The sequence below is a fragment of the Cupressus sempervirens genome, chromosome 5 (assembly GCF_028749045.1).
Source record: "Cupressus sempervirens isolate cs-2001-9-10 chromosome 5, ASM2874904v1, whole genome shotgun sequence".
NCBI lineage: Eukaryota > Viridiplantae > Streptophyta > Pinopsida > Cupressales > Cupressaceae > Cupressus > Cupressus sempervirens.
The window spans coordinates 962388359-962414349 of NC_143122.1; positions in this window are offsets into that span (position 1 = coordinate 962388359).

Here is a 25991-nt window from a genome sequence, read left to right on the forward strand (position 1 = left end):
TTTTTTTATGAAAATTGGTCAAATTTTCCACTTATGTTGGTCAAAGTTTTGATAAACTATTTTATGGCTATGTTTGTCATCAAGAATTTGATCAATATTTGCTTTGGTAAAAATTTCAACCAAATTGTCGATGATCACTATATGTTATAGTGATATGTTGCCTCCTTTTCAATCATTGAAAACAATCATCACCATGACTTATAGAAATATCTCTACCTTTTGATAGAAGAGTTCACTATATTCTATAGTTATATCTCCTCCTTTTTTATCACCAAAAATACTCATCGCCATGACATATCGTGACACAACATCTCTATCTTTTTTTTTTAAAGAGGGGTAAATGCTTTGACCTGGAGCTATGAACCAATGAGGCCACAAATGGGGGACCTCATCCCCATTAGATTTGAACCTTGATGGCAAGGATAACAACTCAACAACTTAACCATCACAACATGCCACTATTGGCATGATCTATCACTCATCATTGTAATGATTATATTTGTTTTCCATTTGATGATGATCACTATAGGTTATAGTGATATTTCTCCTTTATCTCTCACTAAAAACACTCATCGCCATGAATTATAGCGATATCTCCTACTTTTTGATAGAAGAGTTCTATATTCTATAGTGATATCCCATCCTTTCCTATCATTGAAAACACTCATTGCCATGACTTATAGTGATATCTCCTCCTCTTCAATAACTAAAAACACTCATTTCCATGACTTGTAGCAATATCTCCTCATTTTCTATAGAAGAGTTTGATATATTCTATAGAAATATATCCTCCCTTTTTATCTCCAAAAACACTCACCTTCATGACTTATAGTGATATAATCTCTCTATTATTCATTTTTGTAATGATTATATTTGTTTTCCATTTTCTAATGATCACTATAGGTTATAGAAATAAGTCTCCTTTATCACTCACTAAAAAAACTCATCACCATGACTTATAGTGATATCTCCTCCTTTTTAATAGAAGAGTTCACTATATTCTATAGCAATATCTCCTCCTTTTCTATCATCGAAAAAAATCATCACCATGACTTATAGTGATAACTCCTCCTTTTTTTTATAGAAGAGTTCACTATATTCTATAGCAATATCTCCTCTTTTTTTATCATTGAAAACACTCATCAGCATGACTTATAGTAATATCTTATCATTTTTTATAGAAGAGTTTGCTATATTCTATAGTGATATCTTCTCCTATTTGATCATAGAAAACACTCATTGCCATGACTTATATTGATATCCCCTCCTTTTGAATAGAAGAGTTCGCTTTATTCTATAGTGAAATCTCCTTTTTTATCATTGAAAAAACTCATCACCATAACTTATGGCGATATCTCCTCCTTTTTGATAGAAGAGTTTGCTATATTCTATAGTGAAATCTCCTTTTTGATCACTAAAAATACTCATCGCTATAACTGATCAATAGCGATATCTCCTCCTTTTTTATCACTGAAAACACTCATCACTATAACTGATCAATAGCAATATCTCCTCCTTTTTTATCAATGAAAACACTCATCACCATGAATTATAGAGATATCTCCTCCTTTATGATATATTAAGATATTTTAAGTTGTGAAGGAGTGACAAAGAGTCAAGACAACTAATGTTTAAGCCATCACAGCTTCCCAAGAGATTAAGTTTGACTTAAGGTCAAGGTAGCAAAGTGGTGAAAGCTTATAGTCATAGCTTTGCATGGATAAGCTATGAGTTAAAATTTAGAGTTTTGAAGTCATGAAGAACATCTAACAGTTTAAAAAAATAGCTATCGCATCATCACATAAAATATTATATATCTAGTTGTTTTGAAGAGGGGAGAAGGTTAGCGTATGAGTCATTGTAATATCACAAAATATGAAGATGTTAAGTCCTTAACCACAGAGAAGTTGTGAAAAGGTCAGTTTAAAAGGTTTCACTACTTTGTAGGTGAAAGTGATAGTAAAGAATGTAGACAATGATGTTGCGATGAGCGGTTTCACACCTTCGCAAGTGCTAGGATGCATTTAATTCCTAAGAGAGATTTGCAAAAATGGTTAATGATGTTGTCATGAATACTTCACTGTGGTCAGTAAATTGTAGAAAGAAAAAGGTTGTGATGAAGAGATTAAATCTTGAATGGAGAGATTGCAGTCTCGTGGATCAGCATGGTCAACAAAGAAATAAAGTTGCAAAGTGGTGATTGGTATGAATTGTGACATCATAAGGTTAGCCTAGAAGTTAGAAAAAAAGGGTAGTGAAGCTACAAAATATTGAAGATAGCCCTTTTTGCATGGTTGCAGCCAAAAGTTAAAAAAAAAAAGATAAATCACTGCAAAGTAGATATAGAAGAAAATTGTCACATCGCAACCTTTAGTTTTAAATAGCATTAAACAATTATAAAATGGACATGTCTAAGTTGGAAAAAGTGATGTCAAGGGATTTTTAATGATCAAACGGATTTCTATATGTCATAACAATACACTTTCTTCATCTCTCATCGCTATGTCAAAATTAGGCCTTCTCTGTATAGTGATAGAAGACTTCACTATATTCTATAGTGATATCTCTTCCTTTTTAGTCACTAAAAATACTCATCGCCATGACTTATAGCAATACAAAATCTCTATCACTCATTGCTATAATGATTATATTTATTTCCTATTTGTCAATGATCACTATATGTTATATAGAAATAAGCCTCATTTATCACTTGTTGCTATATTGGTTTTGTAGTTTTTCTACATAGTCATAAAAGGGATCACTATATGTCATAGCAATATACTCCTCATCACTCATCACTATGTCAAGATTAGGCTTTCTCTATATAGAGATAGAAGAATTTGCTATATTCTATAGTGATATATCCCCCTTTTCCATCACAAAAAATACTCATCGCCATGACTTATAGTGATACAACATCTCTATTGTTCATCAATGTAATGATTATATTTTTTTTTCATTCACTGATGATAGCTATATGTTATAGCGATAAGCCTCCTTTATCACTCATCACTATATTATTGTTGCAATTCCCTCACATAGCAATAAAAGGGATCACTATATCTCATAGAAATATACTTTCCTCATCACTCATCACCATGTCAAGATTAGACCTTCTCTATATAGTGATAGAAGAGATTACTAAATTCTATAGTGATATCTCCTCCTTTTCAATCACCAAAAATACACATCAGCATGACTTATAGCAATACAACATCTCTATCACTCATCGTTGTAATGATTATATGCAATGAAAAAAATATATAGGGAACAATGATAAAGTAAGGAGATTTCCATGAGATATAGTGATTATTTCTCATCTAAATGACAAGATTTCAACTTTGTTGATTATCGTTGAGCTAGAAGTTGTCGCTATGATATGTAGTAATTATTTGTGATCAAAGAGTAAATAGATATGTTCCAGTGATAACTGATGAAGCTTCATGATCACTATAGTTTATAGTCATGGATGGATGTATTATAAATAACACATCATTGTGAGTTATAATGATAAGTTGAGATAGATTTTGGATCACATTTTGTGCAACGGAGGTATAGTGATCACTGATGAGCAATGGAAGTGTCACCATTGCTATAGTGATAGATATGAAATCAAAAATAGTTTTTTATTTGTAGGACTAAGACATATTGAGTGGAGGGAAACATATTTTTATCGCTAACAAATACAATGATTAAATGTTTGAATATATTTTATAAGGCACAATGATAATTGCACAAAGTTACTTCTAACAGTCAGTTGATTTTTTACAATAAAAAAAAGGCTTTATGTTTCAATTTGTGTAAGAGAGTAAATGCACTAATGCAGTATGTTTGGTAATAAAAAAGCAATCATTACTAGTTTGTATTCATGAATTTTTAGAAGGAAGTTGTGAAATTTTTGTTTGACATCAAGATTTAAGAATTGTACTAGAGGAAAACATAGAATGTTAAATAGGACAAAGCCGAGAAGAATCATAAGACAAACGATGAAGTGCCACCTAGAAAATTGAATGAAGATCTCATTTAATAGATGGATTTTGCAAAATTTTGTAAGGAAGATACAATGACAAGAATGCTGAATTTTGTAACTAGGACTAGAAAGCTGAGAAGTACTGAAGGTTACTGGTGTTAGATTACGAGTGAGATGAGTCTTGGAGAACATTTTTGGGTTTCCAATAGTATAGTAATGGTGCGAGATATAATGTGCAAAATTTTGGAAATTTTTGCTAAGATACAATTGGTAATAGCATTTGACGTTGGAATGAGATAAAGTACACTAATGAAGGTATTCCAATGTCATTGGATTGGACCCTTAAAGATAAAACAATAAAGCTAAATCCAATGTTTCATATGAACCCACCAATGTTTTGTTGAAAGAGGTTTACAATGTTTGTTCCTTTGGCACTTCTGTTAATATAACATGTACAAGGCAGTGATCTTATGAAATGCAACTACTTGCGCATTTTCTAGATCACTGATATTATCAAGCAAGAATCTATTACAACATATTGAGGAGAAAATAATAAGAAATTGTGTGTGTGTGTGTGTGTGTGTGTGTGTGTGTGTGTGTGTGTGTGTGTGTGTGTGTGTGTGTGTGTGCATTGGTAGATGGAGAAGAATTATCAATTACATATTTGGAAAATTCAAATAGGAAAGGCCTCATAACCTAGGACACATTCAGTGAAGAGTTTACATGACCCATCTATGACCAAAATAAGCATGCACTAGTACTATGATATTATATCAAAAAAATCATCTGTAGGCCACCACAGAATATAGAGGTTTAACTAGAAAACAATAATTGGATAAGTATTATCTTATACACATCAAAATATATCCAAAAGAACAACTTCATATCCTTATAAACTCTCAATATCAAACTAGTTCTCAAAATAGATTACCTTAAATCATATCAGACTTGGGTGTGGATAATATTATTTATTACCTTCATCTATCAACATAAAAGGTGTTCATTAATAAATTCTAGTGCAAAGGAGTTCAAATTTGAATAAAACCAAGGGTGCAAACTTAAATGTGGAAAATATTATCTATGACCTTCCTCTATCAATGTATAAAGTGCTCATTAATAAATTATAGTGTAAAGGAGTTCAATTTTGAAAAAAATTAAGGGTGAAATAGAAAATTTTGGATATATAATTTTATATAACCTTTAGAAATTATTTTTTTCTTGCAACCTTGGATCCTTTTACATCTTTTAGATTAAGGGAAAAAAATTAGTTATTCTATAAGGGACATTACAACAGATGCATGTTACAAATTTATTTCTACATATGAGGATGATTAGACTTAAATCATAGGAACAAAACTATAAGAAGTATTCTACCATACCTAGGTTATTCAATGTGTTCTTCAATACGATGTAGACTAGAGCCTAAAACTCTATGGTGCCTCTTCACTTTTTGTTGTTAGTAGTTTTTCTATCGCTATCTTTTTTAGACTTGATTCCTAAATAACATGATTGGTATATATACTATTGATCTCAGATTGGTTTTGACAAGTGAGTGTCAACACACTTAAGTCATTTACTTAGTTCATGCCAAACTAGTAATACATGATGAGTACAACACGTAAATAGCAGACCACGTTGAGTGATTCAAGTGCTGAGTAAGACAGTAGATGCTAATGAGTTTAGATGCCGAGTTAGAAGCAGAAATCTAGTATATGTCAAGCATTAGTAATATCATATTCTGAGTAACATAGATTAGACATATTTGTTTATAATGGCACAAATAACTATGTAAACCATTTTCAAACTAACTTAAAGATAGACCTTGATCTTTTAAAGATAAGGATTAATCTACATGCAGATTCCCTATGCAATTGCATGCAACCAATCAGAAAATAGGAAGGTTTGAGTGGAAATATGGATGAATCTTAGCCATAGATTCATACCTAATCGTAAGCCACCAATATCTTTATAGCGAAGACAAAGCCCTAAACTTTTTGTAATGAGAAAGGAGAGAAACAAGATAAAAAATGGGTGAATGGTCAAATTTTTTAGAAAGTATTCAAGGTGACTTAGCAAGTGAGAAAGAATTGCAAAATTAGTTAAGTGTAGAATAGAGGATAGAGGATACAACATTGATATATCAGTTCGTAAAGGTTCAAGAAGGATAGCGTGCAAATTTGATCTTTAATTAGGCAATTTAGTGCCATTCATAAGATCTATGCCGAGACATTTTAACAGGTGATTTTAGTTAAATTTCCTACCAGGAGTACTCCTAATAGGCTATAGTAAAATCGTTTAACATGGAGGAATTTGAAGTGAATGACCTAAAGTCCTTTGACTAGGCACACTTCTAATAGGGTGTTAAAATCCTCTAAAAAGGTAGGACTTAACAATCTCTATAAACATTTAACAGGATCAGCTTTTCATAGGGTAGATCATGTTTCATGGTCAAACTATTGTAACCTTAATTGGCTACACTTTATTTCTATAGGAGTAAAGATTTGTGGGTGTAATCCCCACCCCAATTTTACCTTCTCATTTAGAGGGTTTCTGATCATATTTGGTGTCAAGTGTATATGTTTGGTTACATGTTTTTAGATGCATTTACTTACATGTTATTTTAGTTTATATATTAAATGCATCTAATGAATGGTGAAGTTTTAAATGTTAAAGTTTGAACTTATAATTCACTCCCACACCTGGCCCCCCTTAGAAGTTTACCTTTCCATTTGTAATTCCAACAATTGATATCAGAGCTATGTTCTCAAAAGGAAAAGCTTTGTATCTTAGATAAAAGATCTTGAAATGGAAGTCTACAAACTAGGAAAGATTATTGAGAATCAAGGAATTGAAATAAAACTCATTCTACATCAACTTGATGATGCTCGAGAAGAGCTAAGAAAGTCCTTAAAGGGAATGAAAGAGATAGTTATTGCAAAGAGTAACACACAATACAAAGAGACCAACACCACCAAGCTATTTGCCAATGGAAACTCCAATGAATTTGATGCAATAATTATAGATCTGATGGAAAAGAATAGAATACAAGCTGAGGAGATTTGAAATCTCAAGCTAGAACAAGAATCTCAAGCCATGATGCTATGTGAGGTAACTGAACAAAAGAAGAGAGTCATAGAAGACAAGGTCGTGATTGAAGAAGATAAGAGAACTCTAGCAAATAGACTGGAAAAGAAGTCAATAGAACTAACTAGAATATCCAACATGCATTTGGATACCCTAAGCTAGATGATGAATTCTCATCATGATTAGAAATTCATAGACATTGAGATAACTGCATTTAAGTTGTAGAATGAACAACTTCAAAATGACTTGTGAAGAGAAAGAGAGATTGCTGAAAGTTTCAACAAGCAAAATGAAGCCATAAAGTACTTTGGGAAATTATTGAGATCCCCTAGATCCAACAATGATACATTAGGATTAGGCTATACAAGCACTAAAGAAGGAGAATCATCCAAAGTTGTTGAAGAAAGGAACAACAAAAGTAAGAACTCCAAACTCACTTGTCATTATTGTGGTGAGAAAGGACATACTATTGATGTGAGCAGAAGCAAGAATCAACATGTTAAAAATAAGAACATGACTCAGTTTCATAAGTGTAATAAGTAAGGCCATTAGGCACAAGAATGCAGAACTAGAATTTTGCATATACCAAGATTTGAAGGTTACTACTACAATTGTCAAAAATATAGACATAGAGCCTTTGAATGCAAATCAAAATCTATGTGGTCACCAAAAATGGTATCAAAGGAAAGAAGCCATGGACATTTTTATAATTGGGATTAGAACACAAGAAAAAGCTATCATTATTGTCAAGAGTATGGACATAATCCTAAGAACTGCATTAGGACTCACTTCAGTGGTAACTACAATAGATGGTTGAGTCAAACCACATGCTTTAGCTATTTTAAGACAAGACACATTAGTAAACATTGTCCAACTAGATCAAAGGCACCCAATTGTGAATTCAATAAAGGAAAAGGCAAGGCAAATGTTTAACACATCAGAGGTGAGATGAACAAAAAATGAAAAAAGTGAGATGCATGCAGTACATCAAATGGAGCAAGGATCACTTCACCTAATAGGTAAAGTGGTCACACCTCATCAAACTAAGAAAATGAGAGGTATTATGGACTAATACTCAAGAGTTATGTTATACATCAAATCCAAAAGAAAATAGTACAAAAAAGAATGGATTAGCATATATAAAGATGAAAGATGTTGTGAAAAGTTCAAGGTTATTATTATTATTTTTTTAAATTCATTTTGTTACTAAGTATGGAAATTATTCAATAGAAACCTAGTAGAATGATATTTAATGTCGAGTTGCCAGAAAAGGTTAGTTGTTACCGAGTACGTAATAGCTATCGAGTGGAACAAAAATCACATTGATGCCAAGTTTATAGTTGTACAAGCACCAAAGCATTAAATGAAAATTTTTGAAGGGTATATGGTTGATTTTCACTCATTTCTCATAATTTCAAATTCAAACAAGAGTAAGTGGAGTGGAAGGTGAATCAGAAATTTGTTCAAAGCATTCACAAAGATCAAAACAACAATTTCACTATAGCTCTCCAAGATTTCCAAGGTATTTATCATAAGCTGAGCTATGTAGTTTATATTTGCATAAACCCTAGTTTCTAAAATGAGATCTAGCTCAATAAATATGGAAGGGAAAGAGGTCTTAAATGTTTAGCTAGCTAGTAACTTGGTCAAACAACAAATATTCAAAGCCATTCCTGACATAGCATATAAGCAATACCCCTCAGGCATACTGTCAATGATTCCCCCCAAAGTGATATGATCCAGGCTATTAGAAAATTCTATAATTGTAAGATAGGAGAAATAGGTGATATGGAAATAAGAGAAGCCTACAAAAAACTGTATGAAAATGGTATTCTAAAGGAACAATTCAAAATAGTTGAAAGAAAGGGTTTGATGCATGCCCTAGATTTTCTCACGGTGCTCAAAACATAATGGATTAAGATAATATTGAGTTGAATGCATTATAGATGCTTGTGGTTGGAAGATTAATCAATAAAAATTTCAAAGAGAATAGTTCATAAGGTAACTGGCTAGCCAAACCTACATTAGCCTAAGACTGTATGGAGTGACTCCAAAGAAGTTATAGAGAAGAATACAGGAGCCGAATAGAATAAATGGGAAATTACAATAGACACTACCACTGATCCTTTATTGGACTTTTCCATTAGGGTAATTTCTCACAAATTTTATCAATCCAATAGATTGAATAGTGTACCTTGTATTGTAGTAGATGTGGGCTATAAAATTGTAAAGAAGGATCATACCTATGATCTAGTCGAGCTTCAATTGCAATAATTGATGGAGAACCTAGAAGAAATTAGGAAAACCAAGAGTGCACAATGCAAATTTGGATCAATACTTGTACATATATTATTTTATGTTTAGAATACTTTTCCCTCTTTTGGCAACATGAGTTGGAAAACAAATAGATCCATAGCAGTTTAGCTCAATGAATATATTGAGCAGATGGGAGAAAATTTTGAAACATTAATGACAAGTTACTTTGAGGGCTTCAAAAGTCAATGAAGAAAAAAATGAGAATACCTATCTTACTAGTTGAGAAACATTATAATGATATATGTTTCATAGTTAATGTCAATTACACTTTCATATAGGCTACCATACCAAGAGTCGGATGGTTAAGACCACTTGGCTCTTAAATCAATGTTGATGAAGCATCTGCAACAATTACAACACTCCTAGTAGAGGAGATTGACAAAATTACAAAAAAATTTAGTAATTATGATATAATGAAGTCAAAGATAGAGATGAAATTAAAAATTGCCTCCATATTGAAAAAGAAAGATAAACTGGTAAAGAAGCTTAAGGCCAAACTTGGTGAAGTAGAAGATGAAGAAAAAGAAGAAGAAGATGAAGAGGATGAAGAATAAGAACAAGAACAAATCCAATAACCTCTTGCATTGACCCAAGGCTTGGGAGAGTACAAGGATGAAGAAGAAACAAAAGGCACCAAGGAAGAAGAAGCTGAGGAAGCACCAACTCATGTCAAGCAAAAGAAAGGAAAAGCTAAGGCACAACCAATGGCTAGGACCAAGGCAAAGAAGATTACAAAGCCAACCTCAACCAAGCGTACAACCCCTACCACCAGAGCCAGTACATGAGCAAGCACTCGAAAGGCCAAAGAAAAGACTAAGGCTATAGAACAAGGAAGCCAAGTGCAAAAGAATAAGAGAAGGAAATATATTGCACAACTTGACTTAGATGAAGAGAAGACTGAATCATATGATCTAAGCCAATTCAAAGTGGTAAGTCACAAACCACTATCTAATCTTGAGAGTGTATATGAGAATGTTAGATATAATGAAAATTTATCTAGTTTGAAAAATATTGATTTTGAAAAACTTGGAAGAGAGGAAAGTAATTTATTAGAAGATTCAATATATGCAATGATTTCTAAATTCAAGAATTGTCCACTCGAATTTGACAGTACTCTACCAAATGGTCTATATGACATTGTTGAATAGAAGTGGAATTATTGTTTAAACTTGGAAAAACAAATCAGAGAATCAACATTAGCCTAGGTAATGCCAAAATTGACAAAAGAGAAGATTACCAGGGAAAATAAGAAATATGGAGGAAGGTTTGCACCTAAATATAGAGCCTTCAACATTCTTCAAAATAATATTGAAGATGTTGTAAAGAAATCCACCCAAATGTGGAAATTGGTTTATGGATTAACAATTCTTAAGAAAAGAGAAGAGGATCCCTTTGAGGGCAAAAATAATAATGGTGATGAAGATGATGACATGGCTACAGCTGATCAACAACAAGAAGAACAAAGTGTGGAAGACAAACAAATAATGAGTGTCAGCCCTCCACATGACGCTAATGAAATTGTAGAAACTATAATTGTCAAGGATGTACTTGGCATTTCAGCTTAGAATATCAATCCTTCAACTATAGAAGATTTAAAAAAGATACTAGACCAATCGATAGTACAGGAAACGTTATGTGGAAATCTAGTATTTGTTAGTGTGGATGAACTTCAAAAGGCAGTAGCTGATATAAAAAAGGACAAGGTGAATATAACAAAGGACAAGGTGTATACACAAGAACCACCTTTTGGCATCCCTATAGTTACTAGTGATCAACCTTTGATTCAAACATCAATAGAAATCTCTACAAAGGTTTACACAAGTGTTAAAGTTGATTTAGTTGAATAGAGACACACAGAAATCAACCAACCCAATGCACAAACACAAGGTGCAAGTAAAATCATTGTGATTGACAAAAATAGACCTTAAGAGAGTAAGGAAAAATGAAAGGAAAAGGAGAAAGAGGTCATTCAAGAATTAGTAACTTTACCAACATCTGGCACATCTCCTACAAAAATACTTCAAAAGCTGAGAATGGGAGCTATACCAATGCAAATCTCAGTACCAAGCTCAAGCACTTCAAAAGTTGATAAGATAATTCACTATGTTGACATCACTTTAGATGAAGAGATAATTATTCCCAAGTATGATTATAATACAATGACTATAGAGCAAATAAGAATTTTGCAACAAGCTTTGGAAAAGAAGAAACATCAAGAAATACTTAGAAAATAGTTTAGGCAAAAGAAAGCATTACAAGACATTAAGGACATCTTCTTAGATGCATTTAGCTTGCCTACACCTGAAGAGACAAAGCCACTATTACAATAATTATCATTTTTTTTGGAAAAGGTCAATAATAAAGATATTGACACAAGTGAAAATATTCTAGAGTGGTCAAAAAAGAAATTCCTAGAACGAAGTGAATGAGAAGATATCTAGCAAGATAACACTAACTCAAGTTGCACTATCAACAAAGGTTGAGTATGTAAAGAAGGTACTTGAGAATATTTTCTCATTGTACAACAAATTGTGTGACCCCACACTCTTCACCCAAGAGACCAAAGATAGAATTCTAAGTCTAGAGAGGAATTTAAACATTTTAGGTACACAACTACCTCAGAACTTAGCTCAGAGTGAGAAGCATTTTCATGCATTACTTCAATCATAGAGTCAATTAGCTATGTTAACATCAGTAGAGGCTAACATAAGATCCAAGCTAACAAATAGTCAAGCCTCCCTTACCCCACACATGAAATTTTTCATAAAGAGCTAGGCTATGCAGAAACTTTACTGAAGAAAGACCCCAACCATTCTACAGTAGACAACCCAATGCACCTTACAACTAAGCTTTCTATCCAACTTAAGTCACTAGATGTTGCATGTGAAAATTGGGATGCAGCTCTGGAAATAATAATGAAAGTCCATAAATCCTACTTGGACAAATACACTATCAAGGTATAGCCCATTTGACATAAGTGTCAAAAAAGGGGGAGAAAGACAAGAAAGGAAAGATAAAAGAGACAAAGGAGGGAGTAGACAGCAAGGGGGAGTAAGATAGGAAGAAGGTGAAATAAGAGTAAGCAAAGAAAAGGGGAGAGTAGTGAGAGGGGGAGTCAACCAAAAGATGTAGATAAAATAGAGCAATAACAGGAATAGAAACAAAGCAATAATAGAGATAGAAATATAGCATCACATTGAAGTCAAAGAGTATCAGTAGAGACAAATATACTTAGAATGCAGAACAAATTTTGGATACAAAACTAACATATTAACTTAGGAGGAGTTATAAATTTTGAGGTATATAGATTATTGCAAAATTTTGAAATTTTGAAGTTTTGTATATAAGATGAGTGATAGATATGTTGTACTCAAGAAGATTAGAATGATTATCTATATTCAAGTATTTTTGACATTCATGTCAAATAGGGAGATTGTTGATCTTAGATTGGTTTTGACAAGTGAGTGTCAACACACTTAAGTCATTTACTTAGTTCATGCCAAACTAGTAATATATGTCGAATACAGCATGTAAATAATAGACCATGCCAAGTTTCAATGAGTGTCGAGTCACTCATGTGCCGAGAGGATAGACCATGGCGAGTGATTCAAGTGTTGGGTAAGATAGTAGATGCTGAGCAATTCAGATATTGAGTCAAAAGCAAAAATCTAGTATATGTCGAGCATCAGTAACTTGATATTTTGAGTAATAAAGATTGGACATTTTTGTTTATAATAGCACAAACAACTATGTAAACCATTTTCAAGTTCACTTAAAGATAGATCTTGATCTACTGAAGAAAAGAAGGAATCTACATGTAGATTTCTTATGAAACTACATGCAACCAATCAGAAAATAGGAAGGTTTAAGAGGAAATATGGATGAATCTCACCCATAGATTCATACCTAACCTTAACCTACCAAAGTCTTTATAAGGAAGATGAAGCCCTAAAATTTTTGTAATGAGAAAGAAGGAGAGAAACAAGATAACAAGCAGTGAATGATTGAATTGTTTATAGAGCATTCAAGGTGACTTAGCAAGTGAGAAGGAATTGTAAAATCAATTAAGTGTAAAATAGATGATTTAGGATATAGCATTTATATATCAAATCATAAAGGATCAAGAAGGACAACATGCAGATTTGATCTTTAATTAGGAAATCTAGTGCCATTCATAAGATCTATGCTGAGACATTTTAATAGGTGATTTTAGTTAAATCTCCTAGGTGGAATAGTCCTAATAGGCTATAGTAAAATCCTTTAATAGGGTAGCATTCCAAGTGAATGACCTAAAGTCCTTTAACTAGGGACACTTCTAAAAGGGTGTTAAAATCGTCTAACAAGGTGGGACTCAACAGTCTCTGTAAGCCTTTGATAGGGCAAGCCTTTCAAAGGGAAAATCATGTTTCATGGTCAAACTATTGTAACCTTGATTGGCTACACTTTATTACTACAAGAGTAAAGATTTGTGGGTTTCATGCCCACCCTAGTTTTACCTTCTCATTTAGAGGGTTTATAGGTGATGAATTGTGGTGTCAAGTGTGTATATTTTATTACATGTTTTAAGATGCATTCACTTTACATGTTATTTTAGTTTATATATTGAATGCATCTAATGAATGGTGAAAGTTTTATGTGTTAAAGTTTGAATTTTTGATTCACCACTCCCTCTCAGAATTTTACCTTTCCATTTGTAATTCCAACATATACCAATTGAACTACACTGTAGAGAATAGACCACAAAATATTTTGAAGGTCAATTCTTAAAAATAAAAAAGTTTCTAATGTTAAAAGCTATCAATTTACATATAGACCCAAATTTCTATAAATTCTTAAAATTTATTAAAATAGGCAAAGCATGCCTTTTCAAAAGAAAAACATAACTTGAGTGACTACAAGATTAGCATGAAGTAAATACCCATCAAGATGAGGTACTACAACAAATGTAATGAAAAATTGAGATCCATTAGTATCTGCACCAACATTTTCCATCGAAAGAACTCTAGATCCCTCATGTTCTAATGAAAAATTATCATTTGCAAAGATAAAAAAATCAATTAAAATGATAACAATATGATTTTACATTCAAAGTGAAGTAATAAATTATAATATAGTGGACAGTGAAAAACATGCAAATCTTCCATCATAAATACATTCTCCACTAGTACCTGTATAAAAAGAAAAACTTAGTCAAGTAAAAATCATCAAATCTAGATATCCAAGAACCTTTTCTATGTATTTCAAACAAAATAATACATAATATATTTCTACTCATCATCATCATCACTATAAGAGTGGCCTAAAATTAGGTACTTTCCGAACACTTTTACAAAGAAAAATGAAAAGATGGTTGAATAAAGTTGTACACACTAAACAATCATTTGTTCAACCAAAATTATGTTAAGAATAAGGCTCACTTAGTTCCTTTAACAAAATGCTCCAAATTCCTAGTAGCATCTATAATATTGAAAATTATATTGCCTAATAAGTAGCATTATAGAAATAGCTTTAATTTCATGCACAATTAGCATAAACAAAATATTTCTCATTGATGTTCAATAAATATTTTCATCATTTACACAAAAAATAGAGAGAACTAAACATAAGTGTCTAGAAAACAAGCATAAAATTTATATTTACCATTTCATAATATTTTCAGATACTATTCTTAAAAATATGCACTCAACAGAAAAGTAGCCAGCCCTGACAAATAAATTGCCTTGGAAAAGAGGGGGAAACAAGATAATTTCATAATATATTATTTAGTGTTAATATGTACAACTTGAAAATATATTATATTCATATTATATAGCCATATCTACAAGCTAAAGAAAACAAGAAATAACATATATTCATGACACTCCAAATTTGGAGGTAAAATAGTCAACCAAGAAACTAAAACTGATTGCCTTGGGTTCTACATGAGCATTGTCTATATAAGTGTGATCCCCATTAATAAAGAATTTGTATTAATTGTAATGGTTTCCAAACTATCTCTAATATGAGAAAAGAGTAGTTGTTTGTAAAATCTTTCCACAAGATAATGAACTTGAAGTGGAAACTTTATTCCAACTCAAAATTAAGAAAATCGGGAGTTACATATATCACTTACAAGTGTCATTGCAAATGGAGGACAATATTTTCATTAATGTCAATTATTCTAAATTTTAGAAATAGACACCTAATGAAATCATTTAGAATGATAATCTATTGTATGAAAATTGAAGATAATAAAAATCATGAGACTAGAAACACTAGTGCACTGGATGCAATATCTCTATCATTGCCAAACAAAATTTGAGTTACAAATTGTGTACATGAAAGCGTTAACACAGCTCATGATGGTTTGTACTGCTGAATTGCATCAAGTATGAGATTTTATAATCATGCGTAGGAATTAATTTGTAGAAAATAAACTTCAAGGCAATTTTCCAATCCCACCTCCCATCGTCATAATATTCAACATGTTCACTTTAATCCACATGTCATTGCCATGTGAACTTTGCACTAAAAAGGAGAACAAGAAAGAGCTAGACAACAATGCTACTAGAATACCAGTATTCTCATTCACTAAATAACAAAGTTTCCACAAGGAACAGAGCTAGTAGTATAGGTACATGTTTAGGGATGGGATGTCCAATCAAATTAAGATGCATGAGCAAAAAAATAAGATGAAAGAAATATTATATATAAATATGGTCACCAAAAAATGTAGGAATGAGAACCCATACATTGACCACTTTTCAATATAGGAGAATCTCAAAAACTATGGTAGATAATTATAGGCAAAGTTAGGAGAATCAAAATAATGGATACAATATGTAGTCACATATATAACTTGACTTCTCTCTTTATACATACACACACATGCGCACACACATGCGCACACACACACACACACACACACACACACACACACACATATATATATATATAAGATTCATCTATATGAATCACATCATCATCTAAGCTACAACTCATACTAATAAAGTGTTTAAAATATAAATCTTTATACAAAGAGTCGAACATCTGTTAAGAAAAAAGAGAAATGTTTGTTGGATATATAAGAATTTCAACACTTTAATAGAAGGGATATATCATATATATGGAGTTAAATGCCAAAAATCAAAAAAAGGGATAAAATCAGCAGTTTAATCTGCATTTAAGGCCAAGCTTTCACTTAAGGAGAAAGGCAAGAAAGTAGGGGACATTCAATAAGAAAGTGAAGAAGAATCAGAGGAAAGTTTTGATAGTGACCTTGAAGTTTTTGAAGCTTTATTTGCAAGGAAATATTCTAGAAGCGGAGGAAAATACAAAGGTAAAGTTCCCTTAATCTATTTTTCATGTGAAGAGGTTGGTCATATTGCTGCTAGGTGCCCAAACAAAGATAAGGATGAAAAGAAGACTCGCAAGTACAATGGAAAAAAGGATTTCAAAGGTCATAAATCATTCAAGGAAAAAGGTAAGAAAACTTGTTTTATGGCTAAGGATTATGATAATAGTGAAGATGAAATAGTTTACATTGTTGTAAAAGATGAATCTGATGATAAGGAAGATAAGATGGCACTTATATTTCATGTGAGAAAAAATGATACATGGATAATAGATAGTGGATGTTCACATCATATGACTGGTGACAAAAAAAAGTTTGAACGCTTTGAAGACAATGATGGTGGTAGTGTAGTGTTTGGAAACAATGAACCTTGTTGTATAAAAGGGAGAGGTTGAATCTCATTAACCAAAGAACTTGTATGTGACAATCCCTATAGGGTTGAAGGACTAAAACATAATTTGTTGAGTGTGGCATAGCTAATCAACATTAGATTCAAGGTAGAATTCATGCATGGCAAGGGAAGACTATTGGATGACAAAGGAAAATTGATTGGATCAGGCAAACAAACAAAAGGTAACCTATTTTATCTCAATCTTGGTGATTACTCATGTTTTATTGCTCAAGTTGAAGAAAGTTGGTTATGGCATAGAAGGTTATGTCATGTAAATTTTGATTACATGAAGAAACTAGATGTTGGTTTGTGTAATAATTGTCAGATTGGTAAAATGAGAAAGACTAATTTTAAAAGCAAAAATTATCAATATGAAGATATCTTGGAAATTGTGCATACTGATTTGTGTGGACCTATTGGAAAAGAAAGCTATATTGGAGAAAAATTCTTTATTCTTTTTATTGATGACTGTTATGTATCTTAGAGAAAAGTCAGAAGCATTTGAGAAATTCAAATGCTACTTGGCAAGAGTAGGGAAAGAAATAGTGAAAAGACTAAAATGCCTAAGATCAGATAGAGGTGGTGAATTCATCTCCAATGAATTCAATAACTTTTGTATTGAAAAAGGAATCAAAAGATAGGTATCAGCTCCTTGAGCTCCAGAGTAGAATTAGCCAAGTATTTTAGGAGGCATTATGCACCAGACCAGATTATTGGAGATAAATCAAAAGGTACTAGGACAAGAAGTAAGCTAAAATGTACATGTTTACTTGCTGATTTTGAACCCAGAAATGTTAAAGATGCATTGAAAAATGAAAGTTGGATTGAGGCTATGAATGAAGAAATAGAGCAAGTAGAGAAGAACAAAACCTAGACTCTTGTACTTAGGCTTAAAGATAAAAATGTAATTGGAAAAAAATGGGTATTGAGGAATAAGTTGAATGAATTATAGCAAGAAGCAGTATTAATCGAGTTCTCATGGTTATCAAAGGAAAGTTGGTCAGAGTCAGTGTTCACTGAGTTCACTCAATTGCCAAAGAATTTTCCAAGTTTGCAGTGTTAACCAAGCATTCATTGATCAACACAAGAAATCATGTCAGGATCAGTGTTTACCAAGCAGGTTCAACTAATGAAGGATTTTTTTGTTTTGCAATATGAAGTTTAATTATTCAAGTATTCTTTCTAGGCAATTGTGGTAATGACTATTGGTAATTATAATTTTAATTAAGCCGACTTGATAATTTGGATGGTATATATGAAAAGTCAAGAGAAGCTTCTAGTGTGTGTATGAGTATGCAAGTGTATTGAATTGAAAGAAAAGTGTGTGAGTGAATTTGAAGGATGGTCAGATATCCTTGTGGAGCAGAAAAGTAATATTCAATCAAGAAGGGTCAAGCTTTCATGAAAATAATAGAGATTTGGATTCAGCAATTTATTTGCATCTCAAATAGTTCATTTCATTGTTACTTTCTTACCATTGTATCAGTGATCCAAAATCTCTTAACAGAGTTGGCTTAACAGCCAGTTGTAAATCTTCTAACAAGGTGACTTCCATTGATTTTTTTAAAGATCTCTTGCAAGGCCACTCCTAATAGGGTAATTAAATCCTCTAATAAGGTCACACCTAATAGTATTTTTTTTAACCTTTAACCAGGTTGGCTTCTAATAGGGCTCATTTTGGAAGAGTGGAAATCAATAACTAGTTGCATTGGTAGTTTTTCCCATATTGGGTTTCCACATTGAATCTAGTGTCTCTTGTGTTCATTTCTTTTCTCTCATGTTTGCAATTCATTACTATTGATGTTAGGTCTTCTAAAGTTAAATATACCCTGCATTTACCAAGTTATAACATTTTTAGTATGTTTACCGAGTGATAATAGTAAGTAGTTTTATTGACATCTAAGGGATCTAAGGAAATATTATTCTGATAATTGATTCCCCCCCCCCCCCCCCCCCCACTCCCTCTTAGTTAATCCATCTATTTTCCAACAATTGGTATCATAGCTTTTGGTGCTTGCAGGAAACAATTTCAACAACCTAAGCCAAAGATCAGGATGTCTTACAAGAGAAAAATTATAAAGCTTAATAGAGAAAACTTTTTTGCATGGCAGGGACTTCTGAGACTTCATCTGGCTTCCATTGGTGATTTAGGATGCAAATATCTGGATGAATAATACACAACTCCTACTGGTACATTATCTATTGGAGATATTGCTAAGAAAAAGAACCATAATACTGTGATGATAGATATTGCATATGCCCTTAGCTATGAGGAATTTGATGATATCAAGGACTGCAAAACTACTTTTCAAATATGGAATAAGTTAAAGGAAATGTATGGTGGTGATGCCAATATGAGGAGAGCCAAAGTTGAAAGCCTTAGAGGATAGTTTGATCATATGAGAATGAGAAAAGTTGAAAATTTTTCCAAATATGTGGAAAGAATCAAAGCCAGTGTCAATGCAATCAAAGCATCTGGAGGAGAAATCAAGGAAAAAACTATTATAAGTACAGTGCTTCCTATCTATGCAATTAGAGCATCTACTATTCAAGAAAGGAGGTGTGAGACAAATCATAAGATAACTTTGGATACCTTAGTGGGAAGATTGACAGCCTTTGAGTTAGACAATTATGACAATTATGTTCCAACTTCCAAGAATATTAAATCCACATTTGAGGCCAAGCTTTCACTTAAGGAGAAAGGAAAGAAAATAAAGGACATTTAGTCAAAAAGTGAAGAAGAATTAGTGGATATCTTTGATAGTGACCTTGAAGTTTTTGAAGCTTTACTTGGAAGGAAATATTCTAGAGGTAGAGGAAAATAAAAAGGTAAAGTTCCATTAATCTTTTTTTCATGTGAAGAGGTTGGTCATATTGCTGCCAAGTGCCCAAACAAAGATAAGGATGAAAAGAAGAGTCACAAGTACAATGGCAAGAAGGATTTCAAAGTTCATAATTCATTCAAGGACAAAGGTAAGAAAACTTGTTTTATGGCTAAGGATTATGATAATAGTGAAGATGAAATATTTTACATTGTTGTAAAAGATGAATCTGATGATGAAGAAGATAAGATGGAACTTATCTCTCATGCGAGAAAAAATGATACATGGATCATAGGTAGTGGATGTTCACATCATATGATTGGTGAGAAAACAAAGTTTGAACACTTTGAAGACTATTATGGTGGTAGTGTAAGGTTTGGAAACAATGAACCTTAATGCATAAAAGGTAGAGGCCAAATCTCATTAACCAAAGAACTTGCATGTGACAATGCCTATTAGGTTGAAGGACTAAAACATAATATGCTAAGTGTGGCATAGCTAATCAACATTAGATTCAAGGTGGAATTCATGCATGGCAAGGAAAGATTGTTGGATGACAAAGGAAAATTGATTAGATTAGGAAAACAAACAAAAGGTAACCTATTTTATCTCAATCTTGGTGATTGCTCATGTTTTATTGCTCAAATTGAAGAAAGTTGGTTATGGCACAGAAGGTTATGTCATGTAAATTTTGACAGCATGGTTAAAATAAGAAAATTTAGGAAAGTAAGAGGCATTCCTATTTCGAAAAAACTAGATGTTGGTTTGTGTAAGAATTGTTAGATTGACAAAATAGGAAAGACTAGTTTTAAAAGAAAAAACTATTAGTCTGAAGATATCTTGGAAATTGTGCATAATAATTCGTGTGGACCTATTGGAATAGAAAGCTATACTGGAGAAAAATTCATTATTCTTTTTGTTGATGACTATTCAAGAATGATGACTGTTATGTATCTTAAAGAAAAGTTAGAAGGATTTGAGAAATTCAAATGGTATTTATCAAGAGTAGAGAAAGAAATAGGGAAAAGACTAAAATTCTTAAGATCAAACAGAGTTGGTGAATTCATCTCCAATGAATTCAATAACTTTTTCATTAAAAGAGGAATCAAAAGACAGGTATCAGCTCCTCAAACTCTAGAGAAAATGAAATAGCTAAAAGGAGGAACAGATCTATCATGGATTGTCCAAGGACTTTGATGATTGAAAAGAACATTGCTATCAAATACTGGAAGCAAGTTATCAACACTATAGTTCATACCTTAAATTGAGTATAGTTGAAGAAAGACTCATATAAAACTCCCTATGAATTATGGTATGGCTAGAAACCCAATGTAAGTTACCTAAAAGCATTTGGAAGTAAATGTTATATCTTGAAAGAATCTAGAAAAGGAAAATTTGATGTGAAAGGTTATGAAGATATATTCTTAGGATATTCTTATAGAAGTAAGGCATATAGATGTTAGAATTTATCTACTCATAAAATCATAGAAACTCCACATGTGAAAATTGATGAGTTTGCAAAAAGGACTGAAGAAGAAAGTAAAAAGGAACTAGAAGACTACAGGAGATTTATTTACATTGAACCTGATATATTACAAGACACATTTTTCAATAAGGAGACTTCTATGCCCGAGTCTTCCTTAGTCACTGAGTTGGAAGAAGTTCAAACTAAGTGACAAGGACCTGAGTCACAATCTAAAGCTACTGAGCCAACACCTACCGACTCTAAAGGACCCGAATCGTAGACAAAACAACCAAAGCCAAAAGTTGAAATTCCAAATGAAGATAGTAGAATTCATTCAAAAGGCAAAGAACCTGTATTGGCCAAGTATGTATGGAGACATCATGCACCAAACCAAATTATTGGAGATAAATCAAAAGGTACTATGATAAGAAGTAAGCTAAAAGGTACATGTTTACTTGCTGATTTTGAACCCAGAAATGTTAAAGATTCATTGGAAAATGAAAATTGGATTGAGGAAATGAATGAAGAAATAGAGAAAATAGAGAAGAAAAAAACATAGACTCTTGTACCTAGGCCTAAAGATAAAAATGTAATTGGAATAAAATGGGTATTCAGGAATAAGTTGAATGAAGATGGTACGGTATCAAGAAACAAAGCTAGATTGGTATGTAAAGGCTACTCTCAAGAAGAAGGCATTGATTATGGTGAGACTTTTACCCCTATTGCAAGATTGGAAGGTCTCAAGACCTTGTATATGCAACACATAAAGGATTTAAGGTATATTCATATGGAAATTAAATCTACATTTCTCAATCATATTCTTGATGAAGAAGTCTACATTGAACAATCAGAAGGTTTTGTTGATCCAAACAAAAGGGACATGGTCTGAAAATTACACAAAGCATTCTATGGACTAAAACAAGCTCCTAGAGCATGGTATGAGAGGTTGAAAAATTACCTTATATAGATTGGTTTCCAAAGAACAAATGATAATAGTAGTATGTAAAATATAAGAAGGACCAGATAACAAGATTGTATTGGCAGAAATATATGTGGATGATACTTGATGTACAAGGAATGATGATCTATGCAAAGAATTTTTAGAGCAAATGAACAAAGAGTTTTAAATGTCTATGTTTGGTGAGATTAAGTTCTTTGTTGGATTACAGATACAGCAGAGCAAGAACGGTATCTACATTACTCAGTCTAAGTATATCAAGGAGATACACAAGAATTTTTGTATGGAAGATTCTAAACCAGTTGGAACCCCCGTGTGTACTGGATTAAAGCTTACCAAAGATGATGATTCAAAAGAGGTAGATCAGATCTTATATAGATCAATGATTGTAAAGTTATAGTATGCAGTTCATACAAGACTTGACATAGCTCTTGCAGTTGGTATAGTAGCAAGATTCTCAACTAAACCTAGAGAAAATCATATGATGGCAATCAAAATAATCTTGAGATATTTGAAAGGTATTGAAGACTATGGTCTATGGTATAAACTTGGAGGAAATATGGACCTAAAAGTGTTTATTGATGCTAATTGGGCTCGAAATCTGGATGATAGAAAGAGTACAAGTGGTGGAGCATTCTTTCTTGGTAAAAGAGTAGTATCTTGGACAAGCAAAAAGAAAAATTACACATCCCAATCCACAATAGAAGCAAAATATGTTGCAACAGCAATGAATTCCTCAAATATTGTTTGGTTTAAATAGTTGTTGCAAGCTATGAAGGTTGAAATCAAGGAACCAGTTGTCATGTTTTGTGATAATACAAGTACAATTAACATATCTAAGAATCTAGTGATGCATTCCAAAACCAAGCATATTGCCATAAAATATCATTTTTTCAAAGAATTGGTACAGGAAAAAAAAATTAGGTTGGAATATGTGCATACAAAAGAATAGATTATAGACATATTTACCAAGTCATTACCTAAGGATGCATTTTTGTATCTAAGAGGTAAGCTAAGGGTCATTCCCCTATCTAAAGCTCACTAAGTAAAGCTTTAGTGATGCATCAACAAGAACTAAGTTGAAGATCAATTAGTTGATGCAACATGATCGAGAGAACATTGCATATGAATCAGTACTCAAGGTACATTGATACTCATTTGGTATGTGTTGTCTTTGGCATGTGTTGTCAAAGAGGGAGAGTTTACTGTCATATCTTTCTAAAATTTGTTTGAAGAAAGAAGCTATGTAATTCCTTCTAATAGGGGGATTACTGCAATAGAGAAATTTGTGGTATAAAATCTTAGAGGGAGAAACTTTCTATCACAAAAAATCTTGTTTTCAAATTTCATTGTGCTATGACATGTTGTGTTGCCATCAATGCCAAAGAGGGAGATTGTTGGATATAATTGTTTAATTGTGTTGTGTTCGATGTTACAGAAATATCATATCATTTGTCAGTCTATGCTTACCAAGCTCACTTGGTCAGCAAGATAGTTTCTATTTTCCATCGAGCATTCCTAGAGATTACTCTATGTAGACTATGTCTACCAACCTCACTCGGGCATTGAAGGAAATTATAGTAGGAAGCAGTATTAACCAAGTTCTCATGGTTATTAAAGGAAAGTTGATCAGAGTCAATGTTCACCGAGTTCACTCGGTTGCCAAAGGATTTTGTAAGTTTGTAGTGTTAACCAAGTGTTTGCTGGTCAACATAGGAAATCATGTCAGGGTCAGTGTTTACCAAGCAGGCTCAGCCAATGAAGGATTTTGTTGTTTTGGAATATTAAGTTTAATTATTTCAAGTATTGTTTCTAGCTGACTGTGGTAATGATTATTGGTCATTGTAATTTTAACTTTATAATCTAGATGGTTTATATGAAAAGTCAAGAGGAGATTCTAGTGTGTGTGTGTGTGAGTATGCAAGTGTATTGATTGAAAAGGAAAGTATGTGAGTGAATTTGAAGGCTGGTCAGATATCCTTGTGGAGTAGCAAAGTAATATTTGATCAAGAAGGATCAACCTTTTGTGAATAGAATAGAGATCTGGATTCAACAATTTAGTTGGATCTCGAACAAGTCATTTCATTGTTATTTTCTTACCATTGTAGCAGTGATCCAAAATCTCTTAATAGAGTTTGTTTAACAACCAGTTGTAAATTCTCTAACAAGGTGACAATTCCATTGAATTGTTTTAAGACCTCTTGCAAGGCCACTCCTAACAAGGTGATTAAATCCTCTAATAAGGTCACATCTAAGAGTGCATTTTGTAACCTTTAACTAGGTTGGCTTCTAACAAGGCTCACTTTAGAAGAGTGAAAATTAGTAACTAGTTACATTCGTGGTTTTTCCCATATTGGGTTTCCACATTAAATCTTGTGTCTCTTGTGTTCATTTATTTTCTCTCATGTTTGCAATTCATTACTAATGATGTTAGATCTACTAAAGTTAAATATACTCTGCATTTACCGAGTTACAACATTTTTAGTATGTTTACTGAGTGACAACAGTAAGTAGTTTTGCTGAAATCTAAGGGATCTAAAGAAATATTTTTGTGGTAACTGATTCACCCCCCCTCTTAGTTACTCCATCTATTTTCCAACATTGTCTTCCAACTCTATGTCCATATATTTATACACAATTAAACCATGAATCATATCTCTATTTGTCATGAAACATTCATTCAAACTTTTCCATATAGCTTTAAAAGGTTTTAGTTAGATTAATCATTTTCTTATCTCTTTTATTCATTTTGATGGTGGATTATAGACTGTGAGTATGAAAATATTGATAGAAAGATTCATATAATATAATGAAGAAATATTCAATTTAATATTGTGATGAATTTCAAATAAATATTCAATATTCCCTTTTGGAGCTTCTGTCATCCCAGCTTGGAAACCTTCTTGTGTCTCTTTCTTGCTAAGGCATAAAGCATGTTGTTCCAAATATTCATGGATGTTCATCTCTATCAATCTACCACAAGAGAAATATAACTTAATAACTTACTAGAACCTTAAGAATAAATCCCTTGGTCATCATTCTTTGGTAGCTCCTACTTGTCTTAAATATTTTATTGAAAAATCACATCAAGTATAACTACAAGCCACATACATCTTTTCCCATAAAAAAAATTAAAAAATCTTGAATGTAATTAATTCACAAATAAAAATAATACGATGAGCCTATAAGATAAGAATTTAAATTGAAGTTATTTCCTTTGAACCAAAAAAGATAGGAAACACGTCTTGAAGAAACTAGTTATTTGATAAAATATCTAATTGTTACAAATTAGTCTAGTGATACAATAACTAAATGAGACAAAAAAAGTCTATTATCATTGTGGAGAACAATATATATCACGATACAAAAAGGGCATAATATAGACATTTCAGTGTATTAGTATGGCAACAATTTAGCATTGAATGGTTATAGTCATCAATTGAATCATTAGATAAATCTAAGAGAAAATGACTCGTAAAATAAGGTTTGTTCCAACTAGTAATATTATGAGCCTTACTTATGTCAAATGAGCAACTCAATGTCTCTCTTACAAGTGACTTGCATTCAAGCTAATTTTCTATGTTGATGTGTAAATATGAGTAATATAAACTTACATAGAGGTCTCATGTTTTAATTCACAAGGATGAATCAT